General features: G+C 35.0%; 1 protein-coding gene across 12 annotated transcripts in view; it reads right to left on the bottom strand.

Annotated features, from left to right (window-relative positions):
* DLGAP1 (DLG associated protein 1) overlaps positions 1-17065 on the bottom strand; it is a 413568-nt gene that overhangs the window by 261607 nt on the left and 134896 nt on the right. For 10 of the 12 annotated variants that reach the window (XM_051773060.1, XM_051773075.1, XM_051773094.1 and 7 more), the window contains one exon: positions 6595-6705. The gene's annotated coding sequence lies outside the window, so the exon portion shown is untranslated. The remainder of the gene's footprint in view (positions 1-6594; positions 6706-17065) is intronic. The other 2 variants (XM_051773102.1, XM_051773135.1) reach the window with 1 other exon arrangement.

Here is a 17065-nt window from a genome sequence, read left to right as displayed (position 1 = left end):
TATATGTCCTGGAGTGGCCATATTTGGAACAGAAAGGTGACCTGCTTATATTAGTATGCCCAAGTAGTGCCAGCCACCTGCAGAATCCTGTTACAGATGGTAATGTACCATGCTCTTAAAAACCTTTTCAGAATTTTGATTTATGAGATCACATTCCCATTTTATACATCTTTATTCTTATACTGCCTAATAATTAACCATAATATTTGCTTAGATTTATGTCAATCCAGGACATGCAAAATGATACTTTACATACACACTCACCCCAAACATTTATGCAATTCACACTCCTGAGTATTTATCACTTCACTTATTTCTGAACTATTTCCAGACTTTACTTTTGATGATTTTATATTTTCTTTCATTCCTTGAAATTGCCCTGATTTTCAGGATTTACAAGATCTGAATTTTAGTTGTTTGAAGAACTTCCTAGACAGCTCATAAAACCTAGGTGTGAATTATTTCATTGTGCTGATTTTGTAACACTGAAATATTTCTTCTCATGTGCAAAATAAAAACACTACAATGAAATTTCTAGCCTACTTAAACTTCATCAGTGTGATCAGATAAGTTCATGCTTAAAGAGCGATGGCAATTCAGAAACCTTCAATAATATGCAGGGTTATACATTTTGTTCTTGATGAATTATACTTTGTTAAACCAGTTTCCTTGGGTTTTTTTCCCTTGGTCTTGAGAACATGATCACTGCATCCAAACATGGTTGTGGTCTCTCTTGAGCATACAAGCTGTGAGTACTAGAATTCTTTGCCACGTCCCTGCTGTGATCCCCTACCCTACTATAGTGCCCTTTCCCCAAATCATTAGACAGTTTTTTAAACTGTATCTGCAGCATGCAGACTGTAGTTAAAAGAGCTGGCAGGAAAGGGCAACAAAACAAAAGGTAAGTAGAAACTATACAATAGAAATAAAACAGATTGCAGCAAAAAATAATAGCCATATGATAGAGTTTAATATAAAATAAAGTTCTCAGAAGACTATAATTTTGAATTACCCACTGAATTGAAAGAGGTTACTAACATACCTTGGCCAGACTTTCACTACTCAGTAAGGACAAATTTATTTTTTTATTTTGCACAGTGCCAGTTCCATCTCTGCAACACTGGACTCAGAGGATTATCTGAATCATATTTTTTTATTATGTTACTGCTGTAGTAGTTATAATAATATAAAAACATAAATGAAGACTATATAAGGACAGATATGATTTCTATACTCTTTCTGAATATTAAAAGGATAAAAAAACAGGATAAAAGTGCAGTTGGTGATTCCATGAAGCCATCAGGAGATGGTGAGATATTTATCATTATGCCTATGTCTGCTTATGATGTGCAATGGAAACCAAAGAAAGGCATCTCTCCTACATCAGCAGCCTAAAATCAGTGTCAGTTCCTTAGATTGGTGTGTTTCTAAGATAGGTGAATTATTTCAGGGATATGATTTTATACCATGGGAGTAAATTGCATTTCCCACTGTGCTCAACTTGAATTTTTTTACTGGAAGAGAATTATGGGAATACAAGAAATATTCCATTTCTCAGAGTTAATGGTGTTACTACTTTTTGACCCACCATGCAAACTTCTTACAGGCATTCACTTCCAGTAGTGTGCACTTACAAAAATAGCCATGCTGAGTGAATTCAAAGGCTCATTGAGCCACTGTCACAAACCACAGTGAAAATATATACCTAAAGAAAAGTATATAAAAGCATAAAAAGGTAGAATAATTCTGGTATTTCCTGAGCTAGGGATGACCTCTTCTGAAAGACCTTACAAGAACGTTATCTATCTCTAGTACAGTGTCCCTTTCCTCAGGGATGTAAGTCAACAGTCATGCACTCACATGCAGGTCTATTTTGGTTGTGATTCCCACCGTAAGAAAAAAAGTCACAAAGACAGGTATTTTAAAATTAAAGGATCCTTTAGTATTCCATTGGATTAATAGGAAGAAGAGATGTAACAAATAAAAAAGGACTAGATGCCTAAGTATTTAGCCTCACTTCTTCACCTGTCTTCCACAATCTCAACAAGGCAATGGGAGGTGGGCTCAGAATCAGGCAATGCTGCCTTGAAGGTACTTTATCTCTTTTTTCCCAAGCCTGTTCATTTGAGTTTACCAACCTTTTTACTTTGTTAAATACTATAAAACAAATAAAATAAATATTTAAAATAAAAAGTAATGATTTAAAAATAAACAAAAGATTTTGTTTGGTACCTTATTGTTTAAATAAAAGTATAAATAGGCACATTTTTTAATTATGCTGTTTAAATCCTGCAGGTGTAATGTAGTCATGCTGTAAAGACAGTGTAAAACAAAAATTGATCTGAAGGCTTCAAAAAAAGGGTCAATCTAGACGACATAGAAAGAAGGACCACATCTTCATCTCGAATTCAGTCTATACATATCTGGATGACACCAACTGTCAAAAAGTAGGAGACCAAAGGTCCATTTCTGAAATAAATTTTGATACAAAAATGACTACAGCTGTGATGAATTGTATTCTATTTCTGCTAGGTGTGATGAAGTGAAATTTTTTTACAGACTGACACATTAAAAAAGTCTCTCTATGGTCTTAGCTATATCAAATACCAACCCTTCTATTTATTTTTCTTTTTTTCCCCCACTTATATATTTAATTCAGGTAAGCAAATTCCTCACGATTGTTTATTGCTCAAAGATAAAACTCTACAGTTTCTAGTTGTTAATGATTGTTTCCTTACTTATAGCAGTAATGAAACTTTTGATCTAATATTTGACTCCTTTCTCAGCACCTCTTCTTCTGAAGTTTTTGATCTTTTCTCCACCTATGCACTAGGTGTTGGAACTAGATGATCTTCAAGGTCTCTTCCAACCCAAGCCATTCTGTGGTTCCATGATTCTGTAACTTTGTATTTTCCCTTACTACTACACAGATGTTATGAAATTATTGTTGTCATTACAGCACTCAAACCTAAGAAGTGTCCAAGACATTGCAGTATAGAGCTCATCCCAAAACGTTATAGATATCTCCTGGACTTCCAAATTGCCCTGGATACCAAAAAGCTTAAAAGAGTTATTCCTGTCTTTTATTTTGATATTTGCTTTTCCCATAAGCTGAGAAGGAAGTAGGTATGTATGAAATGTATTTTCATTTGAAATGTCCTATTTTATTTAATAGAGAGACAAATCATCTCTTTATCTCATAGTCAGTTTAGTTTCTTTTCTCTGATTCATGGGCTTTGTAAAACTGACCATGGAATTATTATTCAAGCTGTAATAAAAACTCTTGTCTAAATTTTTCTTTAAAATAACCCAAGCAAGTCATGATCATTTTTTTCAATTAGTACTTGAAATCTGTTTTTTTCTTTATATTTGATATCAGTACTTTTGCCTCATCCAAGCTTTTGTGCCTTCTCAGTGTACTTTACCTGAGGCAATATTTCTAATTTTTCTCATTACAGTTGTTACTTTCACACCAGGATTACTAGTAAAATACCTTATGCTTTCCCTTGTACTGCATCAAAGATCATCATGTCTTTTAACTGGTAATTTGTTCTCTATGTCTTGTGTCCTTTTCCCCTAAGGAACAATATTTTGAAGGGCCTGAGACTGCTGCATAATTAGATCAAGCAAAGCATCCTCTATCCTGTCTCTCAATAAGACAAGAAGACCTTAAGGTTTAAATTACTTCCATACATTCTCATTGTAGAAGATTAATTATATTTCTTTTGTTTAATTTCATTAAAGTTCAATTTCATCCGCATCCCTAACATATTTCATATAAATTCTCCTAATCTGACTTTTTCAAAGCCTAGTCATCTCCTTCCTGATGATAAACATATCTTGATTTAATAGCATATTTAAGTTCTGTCTGCATCTCCCTTGAACAAAAGAGTAACAATATATTCACAGAATCACAGATTATTCTGACTTGGGAGTGACTCGCAAAGATCATCGAGTCCAACTCGATATTGACAATATATTTCTTATGAAAATAAATGGACTACACCCTGTTCTTTCTGAATAAATGTATCTCTGATCAAAATACCTTCTTCAATGCCATAATGTTTTCTTTTGTATTCCTTTGTTAAGAGATTTCTTATGCCCCTACCTTGCATCTGTTTGCCCTAAGCAAAAAGTTACCTTTACAGAAGGGCAATAAATTGACTGCAAGCTTCACAGAAACTGGTGTTTCTTCTGAAAAGGATCTATATCCTCAAGAGAGTTCTTAGTTTTGGTCATTTTGTCCATCCAGATTATTCTAACATGAATGGGGCTTTTTTTGTCTAGTTCTAACAGTGTATTTCCAATAAAAAAATCAATTCCTTCTACATTTTCCAATACAATCTTCTGTATTGAAAAAGTTCCATTACACATCTTCTCCCAACACTCAGGTAAAAAAAATGTTTATTCCAAGACATGATACCTTTGCTTCTTGTTGATATATGAGGAGTATGTGTGTCTGTACATATCTACAAATACCTACCTAAAATATTAAATACCATATCTAAAACTAGGTGGATCAATTAAATAGGTGGACTCTACAAAACATCATAAGAAGAATCAAATTTAATCATATAACTAATCACAAGGTTACTTCTAAGTCATTAAAAAAGGAAAACATCTATATTGAGGTGAACTTCAAGTAAAAGTATTGCAAAAAATGGTACATGACATTGCTGGAAAGCAATGTCATGATACATCTGAACTGACAACATGCATTTTGGCATTTCCTAATTTTTGCAGAGGTGACTACACAGCAGTAATGATGTTCTTACTGCATCTTCTTAACTTCCTTGACCCTTCAAAAAGACACATGCCCAAATTCAGGAGCATAGGTACAAAAGCCAAAACTCAGCACAGCCACAAGAAACTTAACTCTGGGAATGCTGCAGGTATCCATTTTACCCAAAACACTGGGAAATGAGGGGATAGGGTTTATTTTTTGTCTGTATGACAATACATAATAATTGATATAAATATATATAAGTGATAAGTAAATGTATTACTGAGAAAAACAAATTCCTAAGTTAAAAGTCCAACTTCTACTTGGGAAAAAATCACACCACTGCAAACATTATGTCATCATTTCAATAAAGTTTTAGACTTTTATAGAAGGCCAACCTGAGGCAAAGGTAGCTGAATTGTTCTAATTATTTCACATTATCAGAAAATGAACACCACTTCCAAGTCCTATTCTGCAAAGAAAATGTATCACTTTTTCTAGTGATACATAGAAATATATACTTCTAATATATAAATACATACATGTATACTGCATATATAACATGCAGAATCATATATAACATGTAGAATCATATATACATATATATATGTAAAGTATAATGAGTCACCATGGATACAATTTTATGGCTATGAAAATGTTGCAGCACACTGCTATTTTCTCCTCTTAAGGTAAGTTTACTAAAATACAAAGCAATTGTTATTCTTGGATAATTAGATAACATTCTAATTGTAAGAAATTATAAAGTGGGGTATCCATTGAATTTTTTTCCATGTAAATGGAAAACAATGAAAAAAAGATCACTCTGGAGTGATACAAAGAGTATTCCTTAGATGTAAAACATTTAATTAAGTATCTTAAACTCACACTCCACACAGGGAAATTTAAAAACTGAAGCACAGTATCATACCTAACATAATATACCCATAACCAAATATATGATTAATTTAACATTACAGTTAAATTCCTTCTAGCTAAACTGTAAAGAGTCATGTCATAGTTCCAAGAGTTACTCTTAAAATCATATCAAATCATGAGCAGAATGACCAGCCTTTTAAAAAGACATACAAATTAAAAAAACTCTCCCTGTTTCTAGTGTATATATCTTAAGTCTGCCATGTGGTAATAAGGAAACAGGGTGTGGAATTGATTTTAATTTGTTTTGATATGATTAGTTTTGGGAAATGCCAATAGTTCACTATATGTAGATGTTTCACTGCTATTCCAGTTGTGTCCAAGAAACTAGAGGTCAGTTTATCTTCAGTATGTCTATCAGTTCAGCTCTTAATGTAAAGAAGAAACCAGACAAAACAGAAAAAAAAGCAAATAAAAATAGTTGTGGAAACTGCGGAAAAGGAAGTTCTTTCCTTACCAGAGTTTCTCCAGGTCCTTTCAATGTTGCTTCAAAGATGATTGTCTTCGATACTTCATTTTTGGCTCTGATCTATCCCTTTTCTTATACTCCTCTAGGCCAAATCAATCCTTTCCTCTTATATTCCCTACACTCTCTCCACAGGTATGGTACAGTTGGCTCTGTGGGGCTCTACTCAACATTTAACTTTATATGCTACATTTTTATGTTCATGTTAGACTTGTGAAAATCATTCACCACAACATTCAAAGACACCTGATATTAACACTGTCCTCGGCTGGCATAACTAGGTAAGTACAGAGATGAGTTATCATATATATATATAATTTTCCAGGCTACCTTCATTTCCATTAAAGCAGTTGAAAATTTGCAATCATTTGGCTCCCTGCCTTTGCAGGAAGCAAATCTGGAGAAAAAAGAATAAAAGTGATGCAGAGACAGATCAAGGAGAATGATCAGAGAATAAGAAGAAAGGACTCACCTCCTTTAGTCAGTTTTCCATTTTAGTTTGTTTCAACAGTTAAAGAGGGAAGAGATTTTTCACACACTCTTTAATTCGGATGTCAGTTCCAATATCTGATGCTTGACTGTTCTGAAACACAATCAAAGTGTAGCAGTTAAAACTACTAGCCTGAAACAAGATAAAATTATTAACATGGGAAGTACCTATGTATTCATTAAAAATCACAGCAATATTGAGAGGTTTTATATCAATGTTCCATGGCAAGATTTTCACATGGTACCACGCTCCCCTTCTTGCAAGAAAAAAGTACAAAAAAAGAGATTGCAAAATGTTGCATTTGTGGTGCCACCTCAAATGTTTTTACTTCTTTCCGCACAATGCTGAAGAGTTTGTCTGTTCTTTTACACAAAGATGCAAGGTTTAGGGATTCCTCAGTAAATCTCTGCAAGCTCACCTCTCCCCCATTCTCACCCTTCTACAACCTTTTCTCACACTACATAAGCACCATAGAGTCCTTCTGCCTCTGTCTGGAAAAGCAGAGGAGAATGGTGAGAAAACTTGAACAACTACCCAGCTATATAAACAGTGCTTCCCCACCAGCATTTGATGGGTAGTGGACAAAATTGCAATGGCAAGTCACTGCACATTAAAATATATGAATTTTTAAAATTATATAAACTGAAAATACTTATTTCCAAGCCATTTTCTCTCTCTTGTAAGGAAAATGATATATATGTTTTTCCCTTTTATTTCTCCAGTACTACTTACTCAGACTAACAGAAATAAATGGTTTTCCTCTGTGTTCTATATTTGTGCTATATGAGTCATCACACTATTTCAAGTTTTGTTTCTCATCACCTAAAGGTCTAGCCTATTTTATTCAGTCTTTTTTTTTAATGTGAACAATTGGTAAGTACAAGCCAGAATAAGCATGAATATTCTGTCTTGTAAATGCAGTTAACATCACAAATTGAACTTTTATTTTAAAGCATATTAAAGGAGAAAAAAAATGTGGCTAAAGGTGTTTTGATACTAGTCTTGGACTATATTGAAGACTTATCACTACAATAGCTTGTTTGATATGTTCCTAAGTTATTTTAATCTCTTGATGCTCATTCAAAGAAATACCTTTACACATCACAGTTAACTATTGGGGATCAGTTGTCATAAAAAAACAAGTAAAAATTTTCAGAGCAAAAATAACCTGCAAATATTACAAACTCATGCTTACAAAACCGGAAGATCCTAACCCAGTCAGAGTCTGATGTCCCACTTCCCATTGGCTAGAAAACTTCCTTAAATGAATTCCTTTGGAAGTGAGATGCACATCTTAGTAAAAAGCTTTGGGTTGAAATTGTTCCAAGTAACTGCTAAGAGGACAGGAACTGCCTTTATATGCAGAAGGAGGTTATTTCTGGTAATTCTTTGACCTCTAAAGCACCTGGGGCTTTAGAGCAGTGAAAGAGATGAAGGCTGCAGCCTCCCCTTTGTTACTGTCTTTATATTTACTATGAGTCCTGTTTCCAAGATGAACTAAATTTTGACACTGGTTCAGAGTCTCTGGAATTAATGTTAGGATAGAAACACATTCCACCAGTACTCCTATGACAACACTTTGTGTAGAGTTAGCTTGGAGGGCCTGCCTCTCCCCTGAGGTATATAACTATCTTTAGTGCATTTCTTTGTAATTCTAGAATCAAATTTCTAGTTCCTTCTGTACAGTTGATCTTCCTTGGTTGATTGTGCAGGTTTTTCTGTCAGAAGGGGTAGAAAAATATGTTTAAAATGGAAAAATGGGATGATAAAATTATCAGATTGGCAGTGGGACCAAGAGAGAGTACAGAACCAGAAACTGCTTTTAAATTATCTCAGAAATGCACAGATTTCCTGTTGACAGGATGTCTTTTGAGAAAGGCTTTAATTTGACTACAATATTGACTACATCATAACCATTTCAGATTTTCTGTGAGAGTATAAAATTGAAAGGGTTGTAAGGACTTCTCTGAACTCATTGAAACTCCAAAGTTTGAAGACTTGCTTGAGAACCTTGCTGAAGCTGGGCTCAGATGGATTTCACTTAGCTGACAACGTTTGCTTGGATAAGAGAAATTTTAACTTGTCAGATGTATTTAGTGATGACAGAGACACTGAAGCCTGGCAATGTAAAGACATCACCTGTATCACACTAGTGTTAAGCACACTGTAAGCTACTGCCTAACGTGTAAAAAAGATAAAATTTGAGAAGAATGTGTAGGTATATATGATAAGAGTTTTCAGAAATAGTCATGGACTAGTGCACTTCCAAGCTCTGTACTGCACATGGTACTATCCATGTCGACAGCCCAAGCTAATCCAATATATGATAATAGTTTTAAAATTTGTTTAATTCTTCATCCATTTTGCTTTTATTCCTTCTTATTTATGTATGTCTATGCATGCTAGCCTTCTTTGCTCACTTCCCTATATTTTATTTAATCTTGAGATACAACCAGAAAAGGTTCACACAACAGGAAGATGGTGACAGTACGTAAAGAATGACTTCTGCATGAGGGACAATGAATAGGGTAAGACTATAAAAAAAGAGAAAATTTAATCATGGGAGATTATGAAAGCATGATGACTGGCATGGAGAGGGTTAGTGACGTTATTTTTTTCAGATTTTTTTCTTCATTCTGCCCAGTGCAAGAGCTAGAGGGCATGAAAAGAAGCTGGTTAGGAGTAAAATTCATAATAAGAAAGCTGAACAAATAAACAAAGTGGGGTGACCCTTTCTGCAACGTGCAGTTGTGCTGTGGAACTGCTGCCACAAGGAGGTCGTGGACATCAAATCACACTTTCAAGAGAAGTCTGGAAAAGTGTGGGAAAATTAAATCCCCTGAATTTAGATAACTATAAAAGTTCAGAAACATCCAGCTCAGAAAGAACCAAAGTTCAGGACATCCAGAGGCTATGAGCATTTGTTTGCCAAGTTCTTATATTCTTTCTTTTGATCCCTGACGCACAAAACAGGGCATGGGACAAAAATAATTTCAAAGTTGACATTGCAGTCATTTTTATTTTTTTTTTTAATTTTGTTTTAGCTAGATTTGGTTAAAAAGAAACCTGAAAAAAGTGTGGAAAAGAACAGGAAAAAAAGAATAACCCGGAACCCAGGGAAGCTGTGGCATCTCCACTGTGGGAGATACTGAACACACAGTAAAACAAGGCACTCAGCAACTTGATGACTGCCTGTAATTCCTTTCTATGTAAATTATTCTGCAAATCTGTAATTCTAAGAAATAGACTATAATCATGTCTGTACCTCTTCTGTGCAGAACACCAATTCACAGTGTGACCATCATCATGAAACTAAATTTCAGCGCCAAAATGAAGGGCAGGTCTCCAAGTGTTTTATTACACAGTAAACCATTTGATTTCTCTTCTACATGATGCTTCTTTACATTCCTGGTCTTCTTCTGGCATGAACAATTTTTCATTAACAAATATATACTCTAAAGGAAATGGGTCACATTTTTATCTGATATTTTTACTTTCACTTTCCCCCCCCCCACTTCTCAATTTTTATTAAGTAATTCAGTCAAAGTGCATGACTATCCATTTTTCTGTATGCAATATCAAGATACTGACCTACTTTAACAATTGAAACCTGTTCCATTACAAATGTGTACTTTGAAGGGCTTTATATATACCGTAACCTTTCAATGAAGGTATGTGTATCCAGGGTGACAAATGGCAGTTAACACCTCTGATGTTGACAAGAGGCCTCTTTCAGAACATAATTTAGTGCATATTAAGCCACTAGCATCAACAATTTTTTACTTTTTCAGAAATAGGCAGGAACCTCATGTATTTGCAAATTTTAGCAAAATAATAATAAAGAAATTAGGACTGCCTAGTAACTACAGGCAAACAAACTTCTAAAAATTTAATTACAAGCATACTAGCATAGTAATAATGGGAATACCATAAAGCTTAGCAATGAACACAAAACTCAACCTTCTTCCTGTATAGCCAAGACTGCAATATCACACACACTTACTGAACCTCATTGGTAAAATTAACAGTCTCCCTCAGACAATTAAAAATCATGCTGAGTACTCAGCCACAGTAAATTACAAATATAATTAAGTAAATAATAAGAAAGCCCAAGTCCCTACTTAAATATGCTGCCAATTCAGCTAATCCAAGCACAGCAAATATTAATGCAATACTTCAATGTCTACAGCTCAGCTCCTGATCTACAGTAATAATAACACATTAAGATTTTGTCCATACTCAGAGCAAATAACTTATTTTCCCCAAGACATCAAGAGCACCATGTTACCATAATAAACTGCTCATATCTTCCATCATCCTGCCAGAGAAGGCGGGCTGAGAAGTTGAGCACTTTTAGTCTGATTGTATTTGGCACCAGTTATAGTGATACAGTCTTCTGACTATACTTCACTCTAAACTGAAAAGAAGCCAACCTGAAGCTGTTTAACGATAAAGGATTAAAATCAATGCCAATTAAAAGGCTCTGCAAAATGTGATTTTTAATTACGCTACTTTAGAAAGTGACTAGACAATCACTATTGGCATTCCCTTGTTTCTGTATCCAAAGCACAAACAATTTATACCTTGGAAAAAACTTCTGATTTCAGCAGCTAGCACACCAATGAGAAAAAGTTTAAAGTTCTGAATTAGTGATAACTACTATGCAAGAAATGAAATGTGCCTAAAATTATGTTGACAGCACATCACTTTCCAATAATATGCACTAGTGTTGATATTCGCTGGTATCTGTTTACAAGTTCACAGAGAAAGGATTAAATAAAATTTAATTAATTCAAACTTAAATATGTATTTATATCACTCTACAGCAGTGTGTGAATGGCAGACATTTCACCGTCTCACCGCAGTTGTATTATTCTCAGCCCAACCTCATAAATATTAATTGCTTTTGAAACTGAGTTATAAGTCTGTACATGAGATAAAGGAAAAATCCCAAGTACAGGCTTTCCCTCAACATCAATCCACAGGAGGAATAAAATATTCTTTATGAAATGTTCCTGCATCAGCACCAGTGGGAAGTTCTGCAGTCTATTCTAGTTGGAGGTAAATGGTTTTAATTTGCTCTTCATTGTAACTGAAAGAATCAGTTATATAAAGCCTTAATATTTCCAAATCTGGTTTTAGTAAGAAGCTTTCACAGCTCCTTACCCAAGATTGCCCCACTGTGAGATTTTCATGCTATGTGCATGAAGAATTTGGCTCTGAAGCAGGCAGAAAACTATAAACAGAGGCAAATTAAAAAAAAAAAATGAACCCCCCAATTTTCTGTATCTGCCACCCCTCTGAGAAGCCTATGTATATTAAACAGAAATAGTTACAAAACACTAAACTAACAACTGTGCTAAAGGGTTGAGAGAAAGAAAAAATTCTGATTGCAACCAGTAAGAGAGCAAAGAAAGAAAGGCCACAGGCAACACCTATGACCACTCTCACTCTTACAGCTGCTGCATTACTCCTGTCAATAACCTCTCACCCTGCCTTGCTCATGTCTGACTGACACAGGTACCTCCAGTGAGCTGAAACTCTCGCTCCATACAGACTGTGGAGGAAGAGCCAAGCAGCTAACACAAACAGCCTTGCAGCTGCTGCAAAGAGGTCAACAAAGAATGAGACATGTCTAGACCTAGCAAAGTGGCATCTGGCACGTATGCACTGTTATCTCAGTTTCACACAGAATCACAGAATCAATTAGGTTGGAAAAGACCACTGAGATCATCGAGTCCAACCTATGACCTAACACCACCACTTCAACTAGACCATGGCACTAAGTGTCACATCCAGTCTTTTCTTAAACATGTCCAAGGACAGTGACTCCACACCCCCCTGGGGTGCTCAATCACTCTTTCTGTGTAGAACTTCTTCCTAATGTCCAGCCTACACCTCCCCTGGTGCAGCTTAAGACTGTATCCTCTTGTGCTGTTGCTACTTTCCTGGGAGAAGAAACCGATCCCCACCTGCCTACAACCTCCTTTCAGGTTAGTCATGAGCAATGGAAGAAAACACATAAAAAAGTCTCATGAAATTTGTAGAGCACATTAACAGGTCAGTCAGTCAGTCCTTTGCTAAGTAAGGAAGGAAAGGAGGTAAAAATTTTAGCCCATGATTATTATACATAAAATAATTTTAGTCTGAAGTACTGAATAGAGACCCATTAATCCAATCCCTCTTATCTGATAATTGCATATATGGATAAATATTTATTCACACCACATATGTGAGGGAAGTTTCTGCATTGCACCTGCATATTCAAGTGAAATGTTACAAAAAAACCCCAACTACAATCTGTTATACATTCTATGGAATTTATGACTAAAATATCTGTACATCACAGAAGTGCTTGTAACACAACACAGGTTTAAAAACGTCTGTACCTCAAATAACATTTCCACTAGTGTATAATAATCCTTCATAAATTACACTGGTGTCCATTTTTCTCACGGTCTTTACATTGCATCAATTCACCCTTACTTCTGTAGGTAGCAAAGTAAGAATTACCATGTTTTTAAACTGCTGTAAGTTTTCATCTCTCTCTTCCTCAAAATAATGATAGGTAATAGAAGACAGGAAACAAAAAACATGGTTTACTGTTTTTCATGGTACACAGTGAAAAGTACACAATTGCAAAGTACATCTTCTGGAACCTGCATATGAATTTTAAACATGTCCAGCTCATGTTTTTATTGCATGAAGTCCTACTACTGCAATCATCAAAATTCCCTTTGCTTTGAAATGCTGAAAAACTGCTTCCAGCCTAAATAGCAATCATGAAGCATTTGAGCAGTTTTTGATACTGAACAAAAAAATGGCATCCAGCTGTTGCAGGGAGAAATTCTCAATTACACAGTTGGTTGAAAATGTGCTGCGTAGTTAAGAACTCTACTTGTGCAGCACTATTAGGAATCTGAAAACACGGGGATACTTTGATAATCTAGTCATAATTTTTCAAAAAGGTTACATTTCTAGTAACACAAATGAATCTGTGTAACAGACCATCTGTCAAAATATTTAAGAGCACATTTATTTCTCTTTATCATTTCCTGGTGGAAAAAAAGTCCTCTCTCTTTTTCTTCATGTGGTCCACTTTCACAGTGCTTTGGAGCCAAAACTAAACCTCACTGTATATGATATATATATATATATACACAAATATATGTATATATATCCTCTGCATATGTATATAAAGCCTCTGTGTGTGACAGAGATTTTCCCTGAAAATTTTCATCTGGCTAGGTACTGGTTTTTGCATACAGTGTACCATTTTTTTTGTTCAGTCATCATCCATTGGTTATACTTAAACTCAGACCTTCAAACCTGCTGAACAGGGCTCTGAATATTATACTGGATGTGGAAAAAAGAAGCTGCCAACAGAAAATTCATTATCTTTCCATCATGCTACACTGGGTGGTAAAATGAGAAAAGTTTACTCCTGCATGAATTCCCACCAAACTGAACTGTCTTTGTTAGTCAAGTCATGGCAGGGGTTATGTCCTGCACAAATAAGCATTCCTTTTGTTGGCAGAGAAATAGTCTTTTTTTTTTTTAAATCAGCATAAACCATGTATTTTTCCATCTTGTCAAGTTGAGAACAAAAGACCTAAGCAAGTTTGAACTACCTTGTCAATAGAGATGATTCAGAAGTCTGCAAATTAGGCTTAAATTATGGCAAGTATATGCATGTATATGCAAGTTCCTAGTGCACATAAGCAAGTCAAAAATTACAGTTTACAAAGTTTATTTTTATTAGCTGTAAATTATTTGTTATTTTTTCTAAAAAAAAATTAAAAAAATTAACAGACAATACTGCCAGGTTGACCCTAACAAAGATTTTTCTCTTTATTTTGTGCTACTAAGCAAGGCGTATCAAGACAATTTCACGGAATCATTAATGTGGTACCTTAGTGCCAGGAGTTTGCTGCTGGCCTATCAGTGTTCACACTGATTGCCTATATTGCTGTTGATTTGAATGGGACCATAGGATGAAGCAAAAAGCCTTTTAAAAATTCCACACAATGTAATCAGGTTTATTATATCTAACTAGACAAGCCCTGGTTTTCAATTACATTTTACTGTGACAAAATTGAAAAAAAAAAATCACCTATTCAGGAGAACTTTTATACATATTTTTTTTGATTACAGATTTCACAGAGTACCAGTAAGCAAGAGAACTGTACAAGGACAAAGAGAGAACAAAACTCCGGTAACTGTGTGATGTTTTTTGCTTAATTCCTTTATTAACTGCTTGATTAGTTAGTTTGTGCAGTACCTAGGAAATGTAAAGCAGTAATAAGTGCTAATTAATCATTTATATAACACACAACTACTGTAGCAAATTGTACAAACATAGCAAAAAAAAAGAAAAAAAGAACTGCATAATGATGAAGAATGAAGCCTACAATGCTGACAAACTTCCTTCATTAGGAAAAACAAAACAGGAAAGCAGTCATAGGCAGCAAACAGTAGGCTGTAGCTGCAGAAAGCCTGCTTCGTGGGGAGCAACAGAAGCAAGAGATGAGGTGAATGAATGATATAAAAGCACTGCCCAACTGCTTGTATTAAGGAGAACATACGATGGAAAAGAAGCAGAACTGCAAGGGAAAAATGACAGTTTCATTGAATTGCAAATGAGAGGTAATAATTTCAACATCCACTGTGACAGACTACTTCTACGTGTTATTATAAGCTCTGGTGGATGCTTCTTTAAACCAATTAATAAGAGGAACCACTTGATGCAACAGCATCTTAGTGCAGTAAGTTTGGAAGGGGAAAGGTGCTTCTGCTAGTGCTTTCTGGTGACCTAATGAACCTGCTCTAACTGGAACAGCAGTTTCTGCTGTCAGAACAACTTAAAAGCTGAGTGATAAAGAGGAGACAGCATTTATCACTTCTTCCAAGTCCAAAATCATGCATAAATGGATGAAGCAAATGGAACAGAGTACCTAGTGAGGGTAAAAAAGCAGTAAAAATCATCTACTGATATGAAACACACAGAAAGGACAGAGAGATCTGCTGCTCTAAGAATAAAGCTATTTTGAGTTCTATGAAAACACCTGCAATGGATGAGAAGAAAAAAAGCCTACACATCATTTATGCCAAAAGTTAAACACTTGATAGTTAACAAGAAAGGAAGAATAAAAAAGAAAGAAAGGAAAAGGAAGGAAGGAAGGAAGAAAAAAGAAAGAAAGAAAAAGTTAAAGTATTCTGCAGGTGAAAACAGAAATACTTCTGTGACTTTCAAAGTTATGCCATGAGTAATAATGATAGTTTAAACGTACAGCTAGATGTTAAAAGGTAAAACTAATAGGAGAAAAGATGAAAAATCAAGTTAACATATGCATCATCATAAATAATAATATTCACGGTATTAAATACTATTATTTCTATGATAAAAAAGTTTTCCATATGATACTAAAGAAAGATTTAGTGCAACTTCATGAGAAGATGCATTTCACTTCCTTATTTTTTGATTGGTTTATTTGCTTCAGCCTGGCAATATACACAAAACAGTCTGCAGAGATGATTTAGTAGCACAACATATAAGTGGTTTTTTACCTGGCTTTAAATATAGAGAATGCTGAAAATTCCGACGGATGCATATATTAAGAGAGAAAGAAGCCAAAACCATTTTGCAATTCCATTGTTAAATTTGTCTAATAATGCCCAAAATGTCCATCAGAGTTCATCTACAATTTTCAATTAATTTGCTCTGGCATGTTATTATCTCTTTGTATTTCATTCTTGTTATCTTGTCCTACTGAGTCTTCCTTTTCCTAGTTTGGGGAATTTTAATTATTTATTATTTATTACATTCCCTTTCAGATCTAGTGCTAAGGCAAGCAAGGATAAACCTTTCTAGGTACCCTGTATTTTATACTGTTTACCATAATTAGAGCCAAGTATCCAGGAACCAGTTTTATTATTCTGGAAGGCATTATGAGCACCCTCTTCCTATGGCGAATCTTAAAATGAGATGTAAATCAGAGTTTTAACTTAATGGTCAGGGAATGTAGGAAAAATTAGTTAATAAGTTGAAACCCTCAGTGGAAGTGCCAGGTCCTCAGCACCAACTGTTTCAGTGCACTGACCCCACTCTCTTCTGCTGCCGTAGTTTCTGAGCAGACACAGATATTGCCTGTGACACCCAGAGTCCAAACACCTTGCTGACCATCATTTGCATTTTTGGTACATATGTCATCTCCACATGATGACAACAATCAAGTAGTTAGTAACCCAAGAGGAAGCAATTCTTCAAGTACATTTGTAACTTTGTCCTGTATCAAGCCACACTGAAGTAATAGAGGACTATCCTTGACTCAGGTTGCTGAGGGGGACCAGGCATTTTTTTTAGTGGTCATGGCTGCCATTTTGTTAGTGGTCCTTCCCTTCCAGAGGATGCCTCCAGACACAGAATACATCATAAGATGTATTATGCTTAGAT

This window comes from Manacus candei, unplaced genomic scaffold (genome assembly GCF_025592945.1).
Source record: "Manacus candei isolate 608988 ecotype Guabito, Panama unplaced genomic scaffold, ASM2559294v1 h1tg000008l, whole genome shotgun sequence".
Classification (NCBI taxonomy): Eukaryota; Metazoa; Chordata; class Aves; order Passeriformes; family Pipridae; genus Manacus; species Manacus candei.
This window is presented reverse-complemented; position numbering and strand designations above follow the sequence as displayed.